This window comes from Uloborus diversus, chromosome 1 (assembly GCF_026930045.1).
Source record: "Uloborus diversus isolate 005 chromosome 1, Udiv.v.3.1, whole genome shotgun sequence".
NCBI lineage: Eukaryota > Metazoa > Arthropoda > Arachnida > Araneae > Uloboridae > Uloborus > Uloborus diversus.
Window position 1 is genome coordinate 172,299,947 of NC_072731.1, and position 18,905 is coordinate 172,318,851.

Consider the following 18,905-nt stretch of genomic DNA (forward strand, 5'->3'; position numbering starts at 1 on the left):
GCTCCAATTTCAATGTTTTCAAAAAGTTTGCATAACACCAATCTTCTTCTTATATATCCAATCCATATTTTGATTCCTCCCTTATACGCTTCTCAATTCAGTTATACATGAGAAGTCTTAAATTTTTTAAAAAGTTTAGAATGTCATTTGGTGTTTTAAGCTTTAATGCGGACCTTTTGAAAACTGAAATTTGGAGCTACCTTCTTTTTACAGCAACCCCTTCATTTACCAGCATGATTTTAGGCGTAAAGTAACATCGCACAGAAACAAGGGTCTCTCAGGAAATTATTGAGACTAGCTCGAGAAACACATACACGCTTTTTGGTGATGTTGCGAGAGGGGAGATTCAGATAATCTTCCTGGTAAAATTTTCAAATTTAAAGTCTTGAACAATGTTGAAGGATATATTTGGTTACGTCACAAGAAACATAGGAATTGAAGGAAATTATCCCAAAAATGTTTCGAAATTAAAGTTTCAAAAATGCAGTTTGATACCATGTTCAACAATATTAAAAAAAAGGGCTCTCCTTGAAAAATTTTCGAAAATGATCTTTTCGAAAACACATTCTATCTGTGATGATATGAGGGGGAGGAATGGGATCCGGAACTCTCCTTTGGAATTTTCGAAATAAGTTCCATAATACAATTCCAGACGATTTTTGGTAATGTTAGGGATAGGGAAGGTTTGGGGGCCTTCCCATAGAAATGTCTCGAAACATTAGTGTCAAAAATGGCATTTTGAGGCCATGATGGTATCATTGGTAATAATGGTATTCACAAATCTTTCCACAGTAATTTTTTTGGAACAGATTTTCCAAAACCGCAATTTTAGGCGATCTTCAAAGATGTTAGGCAAAAGAGGGTTAGGGGATTCTCCCCATGAAAATTTGAAATCTCAGTCCTAAAAACTCAGTTAGAGGTCTTTGATGACGTTAGGTGAAAAAATGGGATTCGGAGCATTTTCCCAAAATGTTTAGAAGTTGAAGTTCTAAAAATGCAAATTTAGACTGGCTCTTAGCGATGTTAGAGAGAAGCGAGCTTCGAAGGCTTTCTCCTGAAAATTGTTTGAAATTTAAATCCTACCATAGGCTATATTTCATAACGTCAGGGAAAGGGGTGAGGTTCGGGAGCCCTATCAAAGAAAGCATTCGAAGTTAAAGTTTTAAAAATGCGATTTTGGGCCGCCTTAGGGGGAGTTCGGTGCTCTTCTCTCGAAATGTTTAGAAACTAAAAGTTCTTGAAACGCAATTTCAAAGCATCTTTGTTGACGTTGAGGACATTCCCCCCGGAATTTGACCTTTTACAAAGTGTAATTTTTTTATTAATATTCATTTTATAGGTAGAGTATTAGTCACAAATGGTTGGGGATTGTTCCCTAATGCCCCCCCCCCGGACTACTGCCCTGGAGCCATGCAGCGGACGTACATTGCTTGAGGCTGTAAGTTTCACACCAACCTTTGAGATCCACTATACTTCCTCTTATAATTGACGCACCACAAAGAAGTCCTTTTAAATCCCGAAAAGATAGGTCTAGGCGGACGAGAACATCTTTTAGTATATTAAATACAGTCTTTGCTTTAGTATTTAGAGTTTCATAAAAGCCTGCAAATTTCTCAAAATTGTCACTTTTCTCATTGACCCTCGTTAAGCAAAAAGAAACTTATCTTCAAGCAAAGCATTCCTCAAGAAAAAGCATTCGCCATTCCCTCTAAAAAAAATGACTCACAAAAATTTTTCCTTATATTTTTCTATTCTTTAAATTTTTAGTTTATATTTCTGCAAAAGCGTGTTTTTTAAATCTTTAAAACTGTTATTTTATTTCACACATGCTTGAAATATATGTTATTTGTTGAGTACACGACTGAAGAAAGTTTTATTATGAAAAACACGAGCAATATTTTGCAACAAGTAAAATAGTCAACGAAGTACTTGATGAGTGATACAAATTATGAATTTTGATTACGATCACTTCAAATAAATTATTGAAAATTGTCAATGATGACTAAAATTTGTCAGTAACTCCCACAGTTAAGTCCACAACTTCTTGCTTTTCAGTGATAAAATTTTACTGATAGATTGCCAAATGTGGTAAACCTTTTTTTTCATTCAATGCAATCCAAGAGCACTCTTTGATGGGGATACTCCAAGGGAAGGTGGGGAGAAGAAAAAGAGCAAGTTCGATTGCCCTTTGAAGGGGTATCAAAACATGGCATCCCCTTCACATCTGTGAAGTCATCCGAGTGCTGACGGTCACCAGCTTAGTCGGCTGGGGTTTTCTGCAACAATCCCTGTTAATATTGTTCCCTTTTCCCGCAAGTCATAGGGAAAAAAATCTCTCTTATGTCCTTTCTTATAAACATACAACTGTATTTAAATGTCCGCTTTACGGGAGGGGTATTTTTTATTTCATTCATCATATGAAGGGTTGTAGTTGAAAGAGGACAATTGACTTGAACAATTGAATTTGTCAAGAGAGATTTGAAGGAGTTTGTTTGTGAAAGGTAGACATGTTGAGCTGATGTTTCTTTTATATGCTTGATAATATTTGGATTTGTCCCATCTCTATTAATAATAAAGTTGAAATTCTGGATTCTGGATCTCTATCCGGTTGTCCGCAATTCACATGGCGACTAGACCATTTGGCCGATTTTCATGAAATGTCGCACAGAATTAATATGTAGCATAAGGGTGTGCACCTCGAATCGAATTTTTAAAAATTCGATTTTGTTTTTTTTTTCTATTCCAATTTTAAGACCATTTTCACATATATTTGATAATATGGGGGAGAAATATTTCATTCACATTTTTAAGTTTTGGGTCACTCAAAAGCTTCGAATTTTCTGCATCAGATGAAGTTTGTTCGAAGTTTCTACGAGCATTAGGAGAGCTGTAGGAATCGTTTTAAAAAAAACCTAAGTCCAAGGCTCACCTTCAGCAAGTCAAACGATTCTAAATAATTAAACTTGTGAATAAAATCAAAAATTAAAGTTAAATGGAAATTATTTTCGAAGCGGGTATTAAATTTGTATGTTAGCATGGTTACGTCTTTTACTCCCTTTGATTGTTTTGTTACTTTTTAAAAAAAAACATTTATTTTCTTAATTTTTATGGAATTTCGTTCAGTAATTTATTAAAATATTGAATTACAACGTTCTTTCTATAGTGTTTAATGTTGGAAAAATGTCTTATTTTGCGTTTTAAACTAGGAGGGGGAAATTCCTTCCGTTTTAAAATATTTCTAAGGCTTTTGCTGGTTTCTGACAAGCTAAGCTTTGAAATCTGCCAAAAATATGAAGAGATGCCAAAAAGGGGAAAAAAAAAAATCTAACGCATAGTAGACGTTAACTATAAATACACAGGCGAACCGAATGACTTTTCAATATTTTACTACGGACAAAGCCGTGTGGGTATCGCTAGTACACAATTCGCAACTCCAGCGCTCGAATACGCTACCTTGCGGTGATTTACAAAATTAAAGAAAAAGGTAAAACATTGCGTTCCACGTGTATCTGTTGGTAAACATAGGCAGTTTGTTATAAGTGTTAATTAACGCATTCGATGTGTCTTAGATTGCTTTCAGCAACAGAAATTGTTTCGGCCCTAATTGTTATTTTCGAGCTTCTCAAAATAATGTTAGTTTTCATTAGTTCCCTCTAAAAAGTGAGGTGATTGTCGTAAATGGTAAAAGCGTAAACACAAGAAAACTCTGAATTAACAAACTTCGCATTTGCATAAAATTATCAACGAAAATGTTCATTTAATCGATGCATTTTTTTTTGAAAGAGGATAACGTAATACCAGGTAAGTTTTTTTTTAAAATTGTTTTGTGTGAATTTGTAAAAATATGGGTTTCTTTGAATCTTAAGCTCGAAAGAATGATTTGATAACATTAGCAGAAGAACTAGGGTTTTCATCTCCGCTTAGTTTAAAAATAATTAATTAAATTAACCTCATTTTACTGCAGCATTTAGTTGGAATGGGGAGTATGCAAAATATTTCCTTGAATATACTATCGTAGAACGAAATGAAAAATTATTAACGCTGGGAATTTTCATCGCCAAAATAATGCGATTATAGTTTAGGGTTATAGTTTTAGTATTGTGCGAGCAAAGAACCCTTGGCGAGATTTCGCATGTCAGTTATAAAACATTTTTAATTTTTATCATGTGTGAATTAAAATGATGGAAAGATTACACAATTCGATAAGTTTAAAGAAATAATGGAAGATCAATTAAAAAGAAAACTACCACCATGTATCCGTGAGAATTTTATTGATGATGCATGACAGAATGAAATCATAATTCAGAAATGAAAAACATACGAAACAGAAAAAAATTAAAATTAACTGATTCGGCAATTTGAGAAATAACTCAGCTACAAATTTAAAACAATTAGCGCTAGCCAACAAGACAAAGAAGTATCATCTTCCTCTTTTGATAACACTGGTAAACAAAGGTTTTGTTACGTGAAATATCTTTAGTGTTCTTATGGTCACAATGAAAATGTAGTTCCATCAAGAATTGATAAATATCGAATTCAACATCGGCGAAATGGCAACTTACAAGCACGAACTACGAAATTTTCATTAATATCTAACGTTTAGTAATGTTTCTTGTATTCTCATTTCTTTCTACGTGGACCAGAATATCCACAAGACTTTAGAAACTAATTTAAACAGAATAAAACAAAAAAGTCTTGCATACAAACAAAAATTACTAGACTTATTAGCATTTTATATGCTATGGCATGTGTTTGTTTTACCTTTTTCATCCGCCATTCGACGGTGGCTGCAGTGCTCTCGATAGTTTGTTGGAGTTGCGAATAAAGTAATTTTCTCCGAAATTTTTTAAAAATATTTTTCTTTTCTTTGATAACAATCAACTGTTAAGAAAAATAATACTTGATTTTTTTACATCTGCTAACTGAGGCAAACGGATTAAAATTTAATTCGTAACTCCAATAAACTATAGGGGGCACTGCAGTCACCGTCTAATGGCGGGTGAAAAAGGTAAAACAAACACATGCCATAGCATATAAAATGCTAATAAGTCTAGTAATTTTTGTTTGTAGCATGATTTTTTTGTTTTATTCTTTTGAAATTAATTTTTAAAGTCCTGTGGATATTTTGGCCCACGTAGAAATAAATGAGAAATCAAGAGGCATTACTAAATGTTAGAAATATAATGCAAATTACGTAGTTCGTAGTTCTGAAGCAGCCATTTCCACTATTTTGAATTCAATATTTATTAATTCTTGATAGAACTACGTTTTCATTGTGGCCATAAGACTGGCAAGAACAAGATTTAATTCCAGACAATTTAATTATATGACAAAACGATTGATTATCAAAAGAGGAACATGATATATCTTTGTTTTGTTTGGCAAGCGCTAATTGTTTTACATTTGTAGCTGAGTTATTTCTCATTTAATTCTGTCATGCTATGCAAATCACCAATAAAATTCTCACGGATATATGGTGGTAGTTTTCCTTTTGATTGATCTTCTATTATTTCTCTAAAATTTTTGAATTATGTAATCTTTCATCTTCCTACCGTTTTTATCTAAAAAAAAAAAAAACTATAACCCTAAACAATTTTTTGGCGTAACTGTTCAGCCGATAATGTGAGTAATAAAGTAAAGATGGCGCACTATTTTAGCGATTAAAATTCTCAGCTTTTGTTTTTGCTAGTTCAAATTCTAAACGTTCTTTCTCGGTTAAACAGTTTTCATTTTATGTTCAACAATATTTTTTGCATACTGTTGTTGGAATAACAAATAGCTACAGTGAAATGAGGTTAGTTAAATTAATTATTTTTAAGTAAGGCGGAGATGAAAGCCTAATTCTTTAGCTAATGTTATCAAGCCAAGCTTTAGGTTAAAAAAAATAATCATACAAATACCAAATAACACAAAACAATTGTTAAGGTAAAACCTGTAAAGTTGACCACCTGTCTATGTTGACCGCTTTTGTTAGGAACGGAATTAGCCCTATCTCATATAATGAAGGAAAACCTCTGTAACTTGACCACCTCTCTATCTCGACCACTTGTCTATCTTGACCACTAATGTACACCGAATTTGGTCTGGAGTATTGTAAAAAACCCTTTGTAAGTTGCCACTTGGTTTATTTTTTAAAACTTTCTTCAGCATATTATTTTATTTGATTATTTATTTATTTATTTATAATAATAACAATAATAATAATAATAAAAATATTTTTTTGATAGCTTTCAAAGAATGTTTTTAATGCTTTGATGACATACTAGCATTTTACTAACTAAACAGCAGGGTCATTCCATCCGAAATGAGCAAAATTCGCAAAAAAGTGGTGGCCGTATGGTAACAGATTTTTATGAAATTTGGTATACAGGTTCCTTTTATGCCTATATAAAAATATTTGAAATATTTTTGCTTAAAATTTTTTATTTAAATAGTTACATGCGATTGAAAATTGGTCAAATTGAACAGTATTCTCATAAATGCTAAATGTTGCACTTTTGAAGACATGTATCTTATTAACTATTTGATGAAAACATAAAAGTTATATGTTTTTGCAATCTATGGAGTAGGGTAATCAATCTGATATCAGTAAATTTTTCAAATTTATTATAGTTAACTTTTAACCGAGTTTCAAAAATGGAAATATTTCAATTTTCTCATAATTAAGCATTTTATTTTTTAAACTCAATCTTTAAGGAATGCATTAGCTTTGATGAAATTAATACCCAATAATGTGCTAAGTATCATAAAAGAAATACCTTACTTTTGAAGTTGTATTTTAACTCATTTGTCTTCAAAATCAGTTTTAAATTTAGTGACATTTTGAAAAATGATGATTTTTCCCTTCACGTACACACAAAAATTCAAATGAGGGAAAATTCAGACAACTTTAAAATTTTTCAAGAATATAGAGCTGTGTTTCTACTATTTGCTTGAAGAAACTCGAAATTGGTTTTTGATTTCCAAACGTAAAATAAAATTCAGAAAAATAGCATTTTCTTTCTGTTTTATGGATCAATCTATACAGGTTCGACGGATGGTTGCGCTCGATCATTTTTAATTTTTTTGAAATTCATATCCCTAAAAACTGCATATGAAAGATGTTTAAAACCACTTTTATTTTTTCTCTCAACTGGACCTTTGATTTTTCAGAGGTCATCAAAAATGATTTTCGTAGTCAAAAATGGGACGTTTAGACCTTTGCTTTTTTGCCAAAATCTATTTGAATTACATTTATGACAGTTAATTTAACGCTTTGATGTTAAAGTGCATAAGTTGATAGCCTTACATGTTGAGTTACGTAGCTGTACGTTAATAATTAAAATAATGGCAACAGGTTAAAATTCAAGACCAAATGTAAAAATTTTACTCATTTCAAAGGGGGATAACTCACGTAGGGGACGGAAACACAAAATGAAATACGGCAAAAACTAATCACTGGAACCATGCTAAAAAGAATATGTAACTATTGCTGTGTGTTTATGTACCCTTTATAGATTACAACCCCTCAAAAATCGGAAAAATGACAAAAATGACATTTTTAGATCCCCATAAAAAAGGGGGGTATTGAATTAAAAATAAAATTTCCTGGCCAATTGAATATTCATTATTTACCATTCAAGTAGTATACATGTTATACATATTGTTTTTTGTATTTGGTTTGTAAAAAAATACAGGTCTTTGAAATTAAGTAATTTTGCTAGTCAATTCACACACACTAAAACAGAAGTAAAAAGTGTGAAAACTTCATTGCACCTTCTTAAATTACGTATATTGTGCCCTATATAATACATTATACTGAAAAAACATATTGTAATTTTCAAAATAATTATAAAATATTTGGACATGAATGAGTAGTTTATACTGTATGGAACCTGTATGGATTGACCCTTATGTGAAATTACGAGAATTCAAAGAACTAGATAAACGACTAAATGATACAAAAACAAGTAAAATTTACATTTATTTCAATTTAAAAAAAAAGTACATTTCAGCATGTACTTCATAAACATGCTTTTGAGAAAACGAAACACGAAAGAAATGGTTAGTTTTGCTAAACTTGCAAAATAAAATGAAGTAATTAATGAAGTTTTACCTTAGTTCAAGTTACTCTAGTAACAAAAATACGCTGATAACAATGATTAAAATTTAGTAGCATCTAAAAGACACTTCAATATATTATGTAAAAAAAATTAGTAAATTTAGAGCATTCCCTCATCTTCAAAAAAACATCTGAAATAGAGGAAAAAATGAAATTTTTGGAAATTTTCGATTTTTTTAAGTACAATTTCGTCACCAAGAAATTCATAAACAGTTACTAAATTATAGCAGATAGCTACTTATAGATCGTTTTTCAATCTGAATCATTTTTACTGTTTTTTTTTCATTAAAAGAGCTAGAACAGTGATTTAAAATCTGAAGTAAATTGGCGAAATTTCAATCTTTGTTAATATCTCATAATCAAAAAAAAAAGATCCGAGTAAATTTTACTTTTCTCTTTCGCAATAGAGATTTGTTTATAGAATCGGAAATATTTATTTCTTAAGTGTACGTTTATAACTTATGGAGTTATTGAGTCACAAATTAGCAGCAGTGAACTCTGAAAATTTGAGCTTAGCGTAAGCATCAACTTCTACTTTCAATAACAAAGCAACAAACAGTTTTTAAACTTTCATACTCTGTATTTCCTCATAGATATGCATGGTTTACCTAAATAAAAATTTTCATTGAAATCTGTGACATGTCAGCCACAGCTGATTTGCTCATTTCGCATGGAATGACCCAGCAGCATAAAGCTTGTGCTACTCTTTATTCTACAAACTTGTTTTTCATTTGTTGTTCTATTTGAGATAGCTTTTTGTACTTTGTTCAAAGAAAATAGGTGTCAGTAGAAAAGTTCAAAGCCTTTTCTTTCAGTTCCAATACGTTGTGGCAACACAGGAATTCTGCTTAAAAGAGCAGGCTCGGATCTATACATTTTGGGCCCCCTGCAACAAAATATGTAGGGCCTCTCCCTAATGGCCAGCAGTGTCGATTTGAAAAGCGAATAAGCCTTAGTGCTAGTTTTTTTTTTCCTATTTTTTCATCAATTTCTAGGGCCGTTAACCCCTTTAAGGACGCAGTGCCCCTCGCACTGCGGGTCCGCAGATCTGGGCCTGCTAATGAGTAATGAGTAAACTTACATGTTTTTGGTGCAAGGGATTAAGAGATAGGACATTTTAATTTTGTCTTTATGAACTGGGAGAGTCGAGCTTGTTGCTCTTTGTGCTATAAGTTTTACATAAAAAGGCTTGAAAAAGAAAGTTAGTGGAATTTGAAATTAATAAAAAGTATGAAACATTAAAAGTAATTACCGCCCTTTATAAGTTGACCACCTGTCTAACTTGACCGCCAAAGTACTGCACCGCGAGTTGTCAACTTACACAGGTTTCACTGTACCTGATAAAATTTTATCCTCTTAAAAAAAAAAAAGAATTTTGACCTTTTGAATTCAAATTATGTTTTTCGCAATCATGAGTGTGTGTTTATGTAAGCATGTGTGTTTATGTGTGTGTGGGGATATGTGTGTTTGTGTGTGGGGGTATGTGTGTTTGTGTGTAGGGGTATGTGTATGTGTGTGTAGGCATGTGTGTGTAGGCATGTGTGTTTGTGTCTGTGTGCAGGTATGAGTGTGTGGGTAGTTGTGTGTATGAGTGTTTGTGTGTTGGGGAATGTGTATGTGTGTAGGCATATTTGTTTGTGTCTGTGTGCAGGCATGAGTGTGATGAGTGTGTGGGTAGCTGTGTGTAGGCATGAGTGTGATGAGTGTGTGAGTAGTTGTGTGTATGAGTGTTTGTGTGTGTTGGGGAATGTGTATGTGTGTGTAGGCATATGTGTTTGTGTCTGTGTGTAGGCATGAGTGTGATGAGTGTGTGGGTAGCTGTGTGCAAGCATGAGTGTGATGAGTGTGTGGGTAGTTGTGTGTAGGTGTAGGTGTAGGTGTCTGTATGTATGCGTGTGTGTACGTATGTGTTTGAGTGCGTGTATGTGTTTGTGTGTTTGTATGTGTTTGTGTATGTGCGTGTAGTTGTATGTATTTGTGTGTTCGTGTGTGTGTGTAGTTGTGTATGTATGCGCGTGTGTGTAGCATATGGATGCAACCTGGAGACGGTTTTCGCTATAGGAGCAGCATCGTGAGGAACCGGTCGACGGTGATGCTGCAGAGGGTGCTGGCGGGAAAATAAAATGATAGCACATCAAAAGTCAAAGGAAAGCAATAAGCAATCGTGATTGCTCAAAAAAAAAAAAAAAAAAAAAAAGAAATGCTTCGAACAGACGAGCATATTCGTTGTTACTTTCATGCCAATGCGAAGTTTATTAATCCATAGTTTTCTTTTGTTTACACTTTCGTCATTTACGACAATCAACTCACTTTTTCACTTTTTAGGGGGACATAATGGAAACTAACATCATTTTCAGAAGCACGAGAATACCATTTAGGGACAAAACAATTCCTGTTGCTGAAAGCAATCTAACACACATCAAATGCGAGAATGCGTTAATAAATATTCATAACAAACTGCCTATGTTCACCTCAACAGACACACGTGGTCAATTTTGTAAATCACCGCAAGGTAGCGTATTCGAGCGCTGGAGTTGCGAATACACTCACACAAAATAATTTCATTAATAATGATTTTTATTGGCATTTTTTTTCTTTCGTTAATCATGAGAGATTGATTTATTTGTTTTCGATTGGTATTTGAATACTACTTAAGGACACAAAAAACAGACTAATTAATAATGCGCCAATTTATAATCAGCATATAATACTGTTAAAGTCAGAGCATATTAGTATCAATTACAAATTTTAACTAAAAAAAATAAATATCTAACAGCTGAAAGCAAATTAATTATTTATTAAAGCATACTTGTGAATGAGAAGCCAAAACTGAAAGATCTGCGACTGAGGGGAAAAATTTTAATTTAAAACGATACAAGAGTTTGTGAGCGCTTTTTCGTCATTTCATTTCATCAACTATCCGTTTTTTCACTTGTTTACAATATAGCTTCTCAATTGCCCATCAACTCATTGCACAAAAATTAAGCTAAGTTATGTTATACATTAAAATAAGGACATTATATGTAGAAGTTTTTAATTTCAACTGTAAGATGGAAATTATCTAATACCAACCTATAGCTCTTCTGCAAACATCTAAACCCTGCTCACCACCAACTAGAGTGCTTTAAACCCCGCTAATAAGAGATAAGAATCAGATAGGCATCCATTTCTTCGGTCACTGTTTTTAAAATAATTTTTCTCTATTATTTTTTTGAAAACTTTCTGTGTGATTCTCTTTAAAATCATCAAATCATCATTGTTGGCTTCTAATAAAGATTAAGCTTTAAAAATTTCTCTTTTTGATTAAAGATCTTCATTTAGTTCCAGTAAATAAAATTCTATACTCCTTCTACGTTGATAAAATTCTTACAGTTGCCCTGATAACAAATCTTGTTTGATTTCTTTTATTAACTGAAACTCTTTTATTCCGCTCATAGTTTAAGAACTTCTCTTTCTTTTAGTTACTACAATTATTTAACTCTTTTATAGTAACTAAAACATTTCAGCTAGTTTCAATTGTTAAATCAATCTTTCAATTGAACATTTACAGATTGCATAGTAACTAAAACTACACTTTGTTTCACTTAATATCTACATTTCTTGGTTTTCAAACATTCTTCACAATTAAGAACCTTCAAATTCGCTTTGTATCTAAAACACTTAATTTTCTCATATTATACGAAATGCTTTTATTTCTCTTAGTTACAATAACTTTTCGTTTACAATTCTTACAGTTACAAATTTTTCTTTTAATGTTTTTTTTTTTTGGTAACTAAATATTTTTTAGAGACTAAGTTTTTCATTTTTAGTAGAAACCAGTTTTAAAGATTGCTCAGTAACTAAAACTTTTCAATTTCTCTTCGAAGTTTTTTTTTTCTTTCAGTTTTCCTTAGTGACTATAATTCTTTATTCTGTCTAAATTGACTTACAGTAACTCGCAAATGTTTTGAGACGATATATTTTTCCATCCTGATTTTTCCTATAAGCAATTTTTTTTAGGGAGCACATAGCTAATTAATAACTCCATAATGCCAACAAAATGCAATATTAGAATGATCGAGAGATATACACATGAATTAAAGATAACTCGGAAATTCACAAAAGCTCCCAAGCAGAAGTTTTGATACGATTCACTTCTTCTGGATTTTAATGAAATTAATCGTGTCATTTTAATGGAATACAACAATATTTAGTTTTTAGTTGCATATTCTTTTACTTTGAATTGGGCACAATGCATAGGCAGGGAAATAAACTCTTTCTTTCCAACATAATTAAACTTTACTATTATATGGCCAATAGTTCATTTTTAAATTTTAAACCGATCATAGTAGAGGAAATCACGTTTAGTTAATCTAGTTTAAAAGTCAGGAACGGTGTTTGAACCACCTTATCTGAGGGAAATTCCTCTGCTTCAGCCTCCGAGCCAGCGAAGCCCTCGCGTGGGTGTGACAATATTCCATGAATTTAGGTCAAGTATTAAAGCTAATTTTATCAGATCGTCTTAAAACTTTCTCTTTAACTTTTCAAATTAACATTTGATATTTTTAAAATTAACAATTTTCGCTCTAAATATTTGTGCACCATGAACATTGATTGTGAATGCAAATTACTGACTTAAATAATTAAGAAATGTTGCGCACAGAAAAAGCAAAATAAAAATTATGTATTCAAAAGATTGTCTTGTAAACGGTCACAATTGGTGTTGTACTGTAAATCAATTTACAGTTAGTTCTTTTTCATTGTTCGCATCTTCATCAGTATCGAAATAAAAAAATAATTTTTGTAAAAATGTAACATTTTTTTTTCAATAAAAGTAGAAAAAGAAGAAATGCGATCTAAACTGTTATGAAAAGTTTTTTTACGAAATGTGTGTATTTAATAATGACATAAACAGGTCCCTCATTTCCGCCCTTTTCAGAGTTGATCAAAAAATACGGGCCTGGATTTACAGCTCTTCATTTAAAGTGAAGAAGTTATTTAAAAATGTATGAAAATTTTTTCAGAAAACAAAATATTTTCCTTCAGTTCTAATCGTAGTTTTCTTAATAACACCTGCAATAACATTGAATGATTGACTTTGAACACAATGTTTACATAAGCGAAATATTAGATTTCCAGTTTCGTGTTTCAGTGTTTAAATAATATGCACAGTAACAGTATTAATAAATAGATTCTCACAGTAACAATAGTAGATGAAAGTGTATAAAAGACGATTAAGTAACAGAAGAATCCTTGGAGAATCAGTGGTACAAAAGTAAATTTTGTTTTCTATAAGGGTGTGTCTTGTCACGCCCCTTTATGCGAAGTAAAGGACTTCAGCTATGGATCCATCTCCACCCTCACTTGGCGACACAAATATCAATCTTCCTCAAACGGTGGTGAGCACTTCACTTATCCCTATCCGCATCTTGTCCGCTGAGTTGCCGAATCATCGGACCACGGTCGCGATAGAATGTTCAGCACAAAAGAACGATGGGGGACATATCAGCCCTCATCTCTGAATAGTTGGGGAAGGCAGAGACTCTTAACGCTTGATGGCATTCATTCGTGCGGGACAGAGTTTGTCCTTTTTTGCCATTTAGAGGGGAACTGAAGGTTACAGAGTGGTTTTGGGAATTGTTGACACCGTGACGAATGAGAAAGTGACCAGAGTCCAGATGCTTGGTCATTCTGCAGAGCAGGACATCTCAGATAATATAGACACAAGTTGAAAAATATTGACAGCATTACAGAATAATTTTAGTTTTTATTCAGACAACTTTCTCATCCTTGTTTTCTGATTTGAGATTAAGTCATGTTCAGTTTAGTTCTCCATAGAAAGGGAATAGAACGGACACGATTATACGAATTAGAAAAAAAACTTGCTCAATAAAGAATTAAAAATGAAAAGTTTCAAATAGTGGCCTTATAGATTATTTCGTATCCCTAGAACAGGCAAAAATAAGAGTTTTAAAATAAAATCTCTTCAATGTTATTAAAAAACAGTTTTTTTTTTTAAATTCTCACTTTTGCAATGCCAAATTGCATTTTGTAAAAACCAAGAGAAAATCATAAAAACCATATATTTCCAATGTACGAGTATCTTTGCTCTGATAATACGTAATAGTCAAATTCTTGAATACTTGAATCAATTGCAAAATGAACAATGAAACTTTTTCTGAGAATTTTCTTAGAGCAGCCTGCATTGATGAAATAGTGTAATTATCTTCATTTAATTTTCTGCGTCGGAGATTTCTCTTTCAATTCAAAAACGCCCAAATTCAGATGCTGCGGTCCGATAACGTCATTTAAATATTGAACTCAACTAAGATTGGACTTAACTAAACAAAAGAGGTGACTCTTAATTCTCACTCTATGGTAACCAAGATAAAATTTAAAGAAAATGCTGATGATATTTCAGATATGTAGTATTCAGTAGACAGTTTTCGGGGACTACTGTTATTGATAAGGTTAGTGGAGTTTAAGTTTCAATGACAAATTAAACACTACTTACTAGCCTTCTATAAAATTACAATTATTAATGGATACGTTTTACGTTTTACCACACATGACACAGATTTTTCGGGAATGTCATGAAATATAGCAATATAGCTGGCCTAAAGTTCTTTTGGAATATTTACAAAGATCACAAACAAACTCGTATGTAGTCATTTTTCTTCATCCATGCCATACATAGATGCACAAATGTAAAAATGAGTAACACTGCCTATTGAAATACATGAAATACACCGCCAGCTCAGTCATTTCCAGCCGAGGACTGCAGTTTCGTGCTTATTAGCACGCTGGAAATGACTGAGCTGCCGGTGTGTTTCATGTATTTCTGCTTTAGCCCTGGCTATGGGGCGGTAATTTACTGAACTGCCTATTGGTTTGGCACATATTTTCATATCTTAAAACATGCTCTTTCTTAAGGTCAATAGACAATTTTACTAACAGAGAGCCTAAATTACTTATGCTAACAAATTCAAAACTCTGACTTTCGGATGGTCAAAAATTGTAAATATCTCAGCAAGGTTCCTTCGGAAGTTCAACCTATTTCATCACACTAATGACAACTACCAGCGGATTAATAGAGACAACTACCACTGCTCTACAACAGCAGTTTGCGAAAATGTCGCGAGTTAGGCCGCTGTGGCTGTTATGTCCTACCTTTGCCACTTAATTTAATATTGTTGCTCTTCGAAATCATGTAAACATTGGCGGATTTAGGCTGTGATTTCTGGGTGTGCAACAATATAGCAGTGGCGTAGATGGGAGGGGCGGAGAGAGTGGTCCGCCCGGAGCGGCGATTCAGCACTTTTGGTGTGAAAAAAAAAGCAAATGAGGAGATCGTACTTTAAATCTAATACGGGAGGCAAAGGGAAAAAAAAAAAACTTTGAAATGTAAGGTTTTGGTATGACTGAACGGCCATTTCAGTGTTCAAAGTTGAAATATTTCCGTAGTGAGCCCTTGAACCTTCCTCATTCACTTAATGTCCTTAAATTGTAATTCAACACATTAATTGTATTTTTAAGACTTAAATTTTGGAAAATATTCAAATATGTAATATCAAATATATTTCTGAAATATAACATCTGTTTATGTATATAAATATCAAATATATTTCTGTAAAAGTTGTTTCTTTGCCAGTGCTGAACTAATGCAGGGAAAACAAATTATTGGAACTTTGTTACGGAATAAAAGCTGACTCTCCATCGCCCCCAAAAGCTTAAACTGACTTCAGTTTTGATAAAGATTCGGTAGAGAACCAAATTCCGCCAAAAGTTACTTTTAACTGCAATTTTTGATGTAAATTCAGAGTATTTCTCCGGTTCCCCCTTTATCTTAATTTTTGTAGGAAGAATACGGATTAAATTAGTTTCCCTTTGCTACCTTAAATGAAGTTTTATATTTTGAGCGATAATTTTCAGTGCTTTAATGTATTAGATATGTCTCAATGAAAAGGTGGCAAATAGAGGAACCGCACTGGGCGACAGAAAATGTAGCTACGCCATTGAAATACAGGTGATGGGGGGGGAGGTTACAGCACTGTAAATGGCGACTAAAGCTGCTATTTTGACGGCAAAGGGGCCTATTTTAATGACAAAATACAGATTGTAAAATACAGTGACTATTTTAGTAAGTGTAACTAAAATTCGTAAAAAATCTAGTTTTTTTCCTCCCAAAAGAAAAAATTTTTAAAAAAAAATTAAAAAATCGCTTTTAAGTTTACTCTCTAGTTACCATGGAAAAAAAGGAAAAGTTTTACCGCGTATAATTTTTGAAAACAATCGTTTTAAAAAGTGGGAAAATGAAATGTAATAAAACATTCACGACCAGAAAAAATGTGAAATTTATATTTTTGTATAAAAAAAGTTTCGCAAAGTTTCGTCGCAATCGTAAAAGATCGCAATTTTCGTAACGGTATCGTTTTTGTGAGTGCAATTTTTGTAAAGAATTAGTTTTTGCAAACGCGATTTCTGTTTCTCAACTGCTTCTTCTTCTTTTTTTTTTAATTGTTTTTTTGGTTCTTAATTTCTTTTATTCGTACTATAAATTCATTAAAAAAAAAAAAAATGATAACTATTTTTTTTGATCGGAAATATGAATATGACGCTTCGAGCTCTTTTTCTACAGTCACTCTTTTACTGTTGTCTTTAATATTAACAGTCAGACAGTGAGAAAAATATAATAGAATGTGTCAGTGCTGGTTTCTCTAGTGTTTATTCAAGTTTGGACTAAAATTTGGAAAATATGTTTTAAAGTTCTCCTTTTTAAAGGTTGTTTGGAGAAAATTTACCCTACGTTGATCTGTCCAACTTCATGGCATTAAAATGATATAAATGCTTTTTTGTTTTAAATAGGAGACTATTTTAGAAATTATTTTCTGTATCTGGTGACTATCTTGGAGACTATTATTCATATTAAAGGCAACAAAAGCAATTAATTTTAGTAGCGGAACTCAGTGATAGCACTGCCCCGTCCCTTTCAGAAAAATTTGAAATTTTACAATGGGAATGTTGGTTTTTAATTGATTTCAGAGTGATTTTATTGTACTGTTTACTGGAATGATGTGTAAGGACTTTATATCGTTTTTATGGAAGTGCATCACAATAGCCATATTTTTTGACTTTATTAGCCATGGTTGTTTCAAAGAAAAAGAAAATTGTAATTTTATACCAATAAATATCAAATTGCAAAAGATAAATTTATTATATAATACAATACTGAAAAATAATTAAAGAAATGTTTTTATGTGATTTATGTAATTATTTATCATCTTTCTTTTTTTTAATGTAGAAATACTTTTTTTTAATTCGTGTGGCACAACTTCCCTCGCACTGGCAATGTGTGGTGACCGGGTCTCACAATAAGCTGCCTATTATTGTAATTTTGGGTTTGCTTTCAAATAAATTAACTTGCATTTAGCTGTAGAAAAATATAAGTTGTTTTACAAAATTCCTGAGGAGATATATATATATTTTCTCCTGATAAAATATATTTCATTTAAATTTTCTTTGAAAATCCAACCGAAATTGCTGGGAGTGCGGTGCACCCCCTGGCATCTCCGTAAATTTGCCTATGCATGTAAAGTCGCGCCCAATTTCTTTCCTGTTTTGCGCTGACGGTTCTTTCTTGTTTCAAGCTCTGTGTCCTTTCTTGTTTTGCAATGAGTGTTTTCTTTCTTTTGCGCTGAGTGTTATTTCTTGTTTCGCGCTGAGTGTTATTTCTTGTTTTGCGCTAAGTATTCTTTCTTGTTCTGCACTGAGTGTTATTTCTTGTTTTGCGCTGAGTGTTATTTCTTGGTTTGCGCTGAGTGTTCTTTCTTGTTTTGTGCTGTGTGTTCTTTCTTGTTTTGTGCTGTGTGTTCTTTCTTGTTTTGTAATGTGTGTTCTTTCTTGTTTAGTGCTTTTTCTTGTTTCGCACAGCGCGTTCTTTCTTTTTTTGCGGTGAGTGTTTTTTCTTGTTTTGCGCTGAGGGTTCTTTCTTGTTTTGCGCTAAGTATTCTTTCTTGTTTTGTGCTGTGTGTTCTTTCTTCTTTTCCGCGAAGAGTTTTCTTGTTTTGTGCTGTGTGTACTTTCTTGTTTTGCGCTGAGTGTTATTTCTTGGTTTGCGCTGAGTGTTCTTTCTTGTTTTGTGCTGTGTGTTCTTTCTTGTTTTGTGCTGTGTGTTCTTTCTTGTTTTGTGCTGTGTGTTCTTTCTTGTTTCGTAATGTGTGTTCTTTCTTGTTTAGTGCTTTTTCTTGTTTCGCACAGCGCGTTCTTTCTTTTTTTGCGGTGAGTGTTTTTTCTTGTTTTGCGCTGAGGGTTCTTTCTTGTTTTGCGGTAAGTATTCTTTCTTATTTTGTGCTGTGTGTTCTTTCTTCTTTTCCGTGAAGAGTTTTCTTGTTTTGTGCTGTTTGTACTTTCTTGTTTTGCGCTGAGTGTTCTTTCTTTTTTTTCCGCTGAGAGTTATTTTTGTTTTGTGATGTGTGTTTCTTCTTGTTTTCGTTGTATCCGCTTTGGCCTAGTAGCAAGGTACTTGCCCAATGTATATGAGATACACCATTCGTTATCATTACTGCATTAACGAGTAAATATAGAGGGTAGCAGAATCAAACGATATTTTAAATGTTGCATAATCGTGACTGAAATCATTTTTGATATTTTCAAGTGATATCAAGAGTAACGGCATGTACTAATGAAAACTTTATGGTTAACACTCTGCTGAACTCACCACAAATTTGCCTTAGAAAGTTTGAGAATCTGATTTTTTCTTGAAATCAGAAATAGTTTATGAAAGGAAAAACTCTTTTTAAAAATGTAACAGTTCTTAAACTATAAG

At 32.6% G+C, this 18,905-nt stretch overlaps 1 protein-coding gene across 1 annotated transcript in view; it reads left to right on the top strand.

Annotated features, from left to right (window-relative positions):
• The window catches only part of LOC129223001 (uncharacterized), a 61,640-nt gene that overhangs the window by 22,095 nt on the left and 20,640 nt on the right, over positions 1-18,905 (top strand). The gene's annotated exons all lie outside the window — the stretch shown is intronic.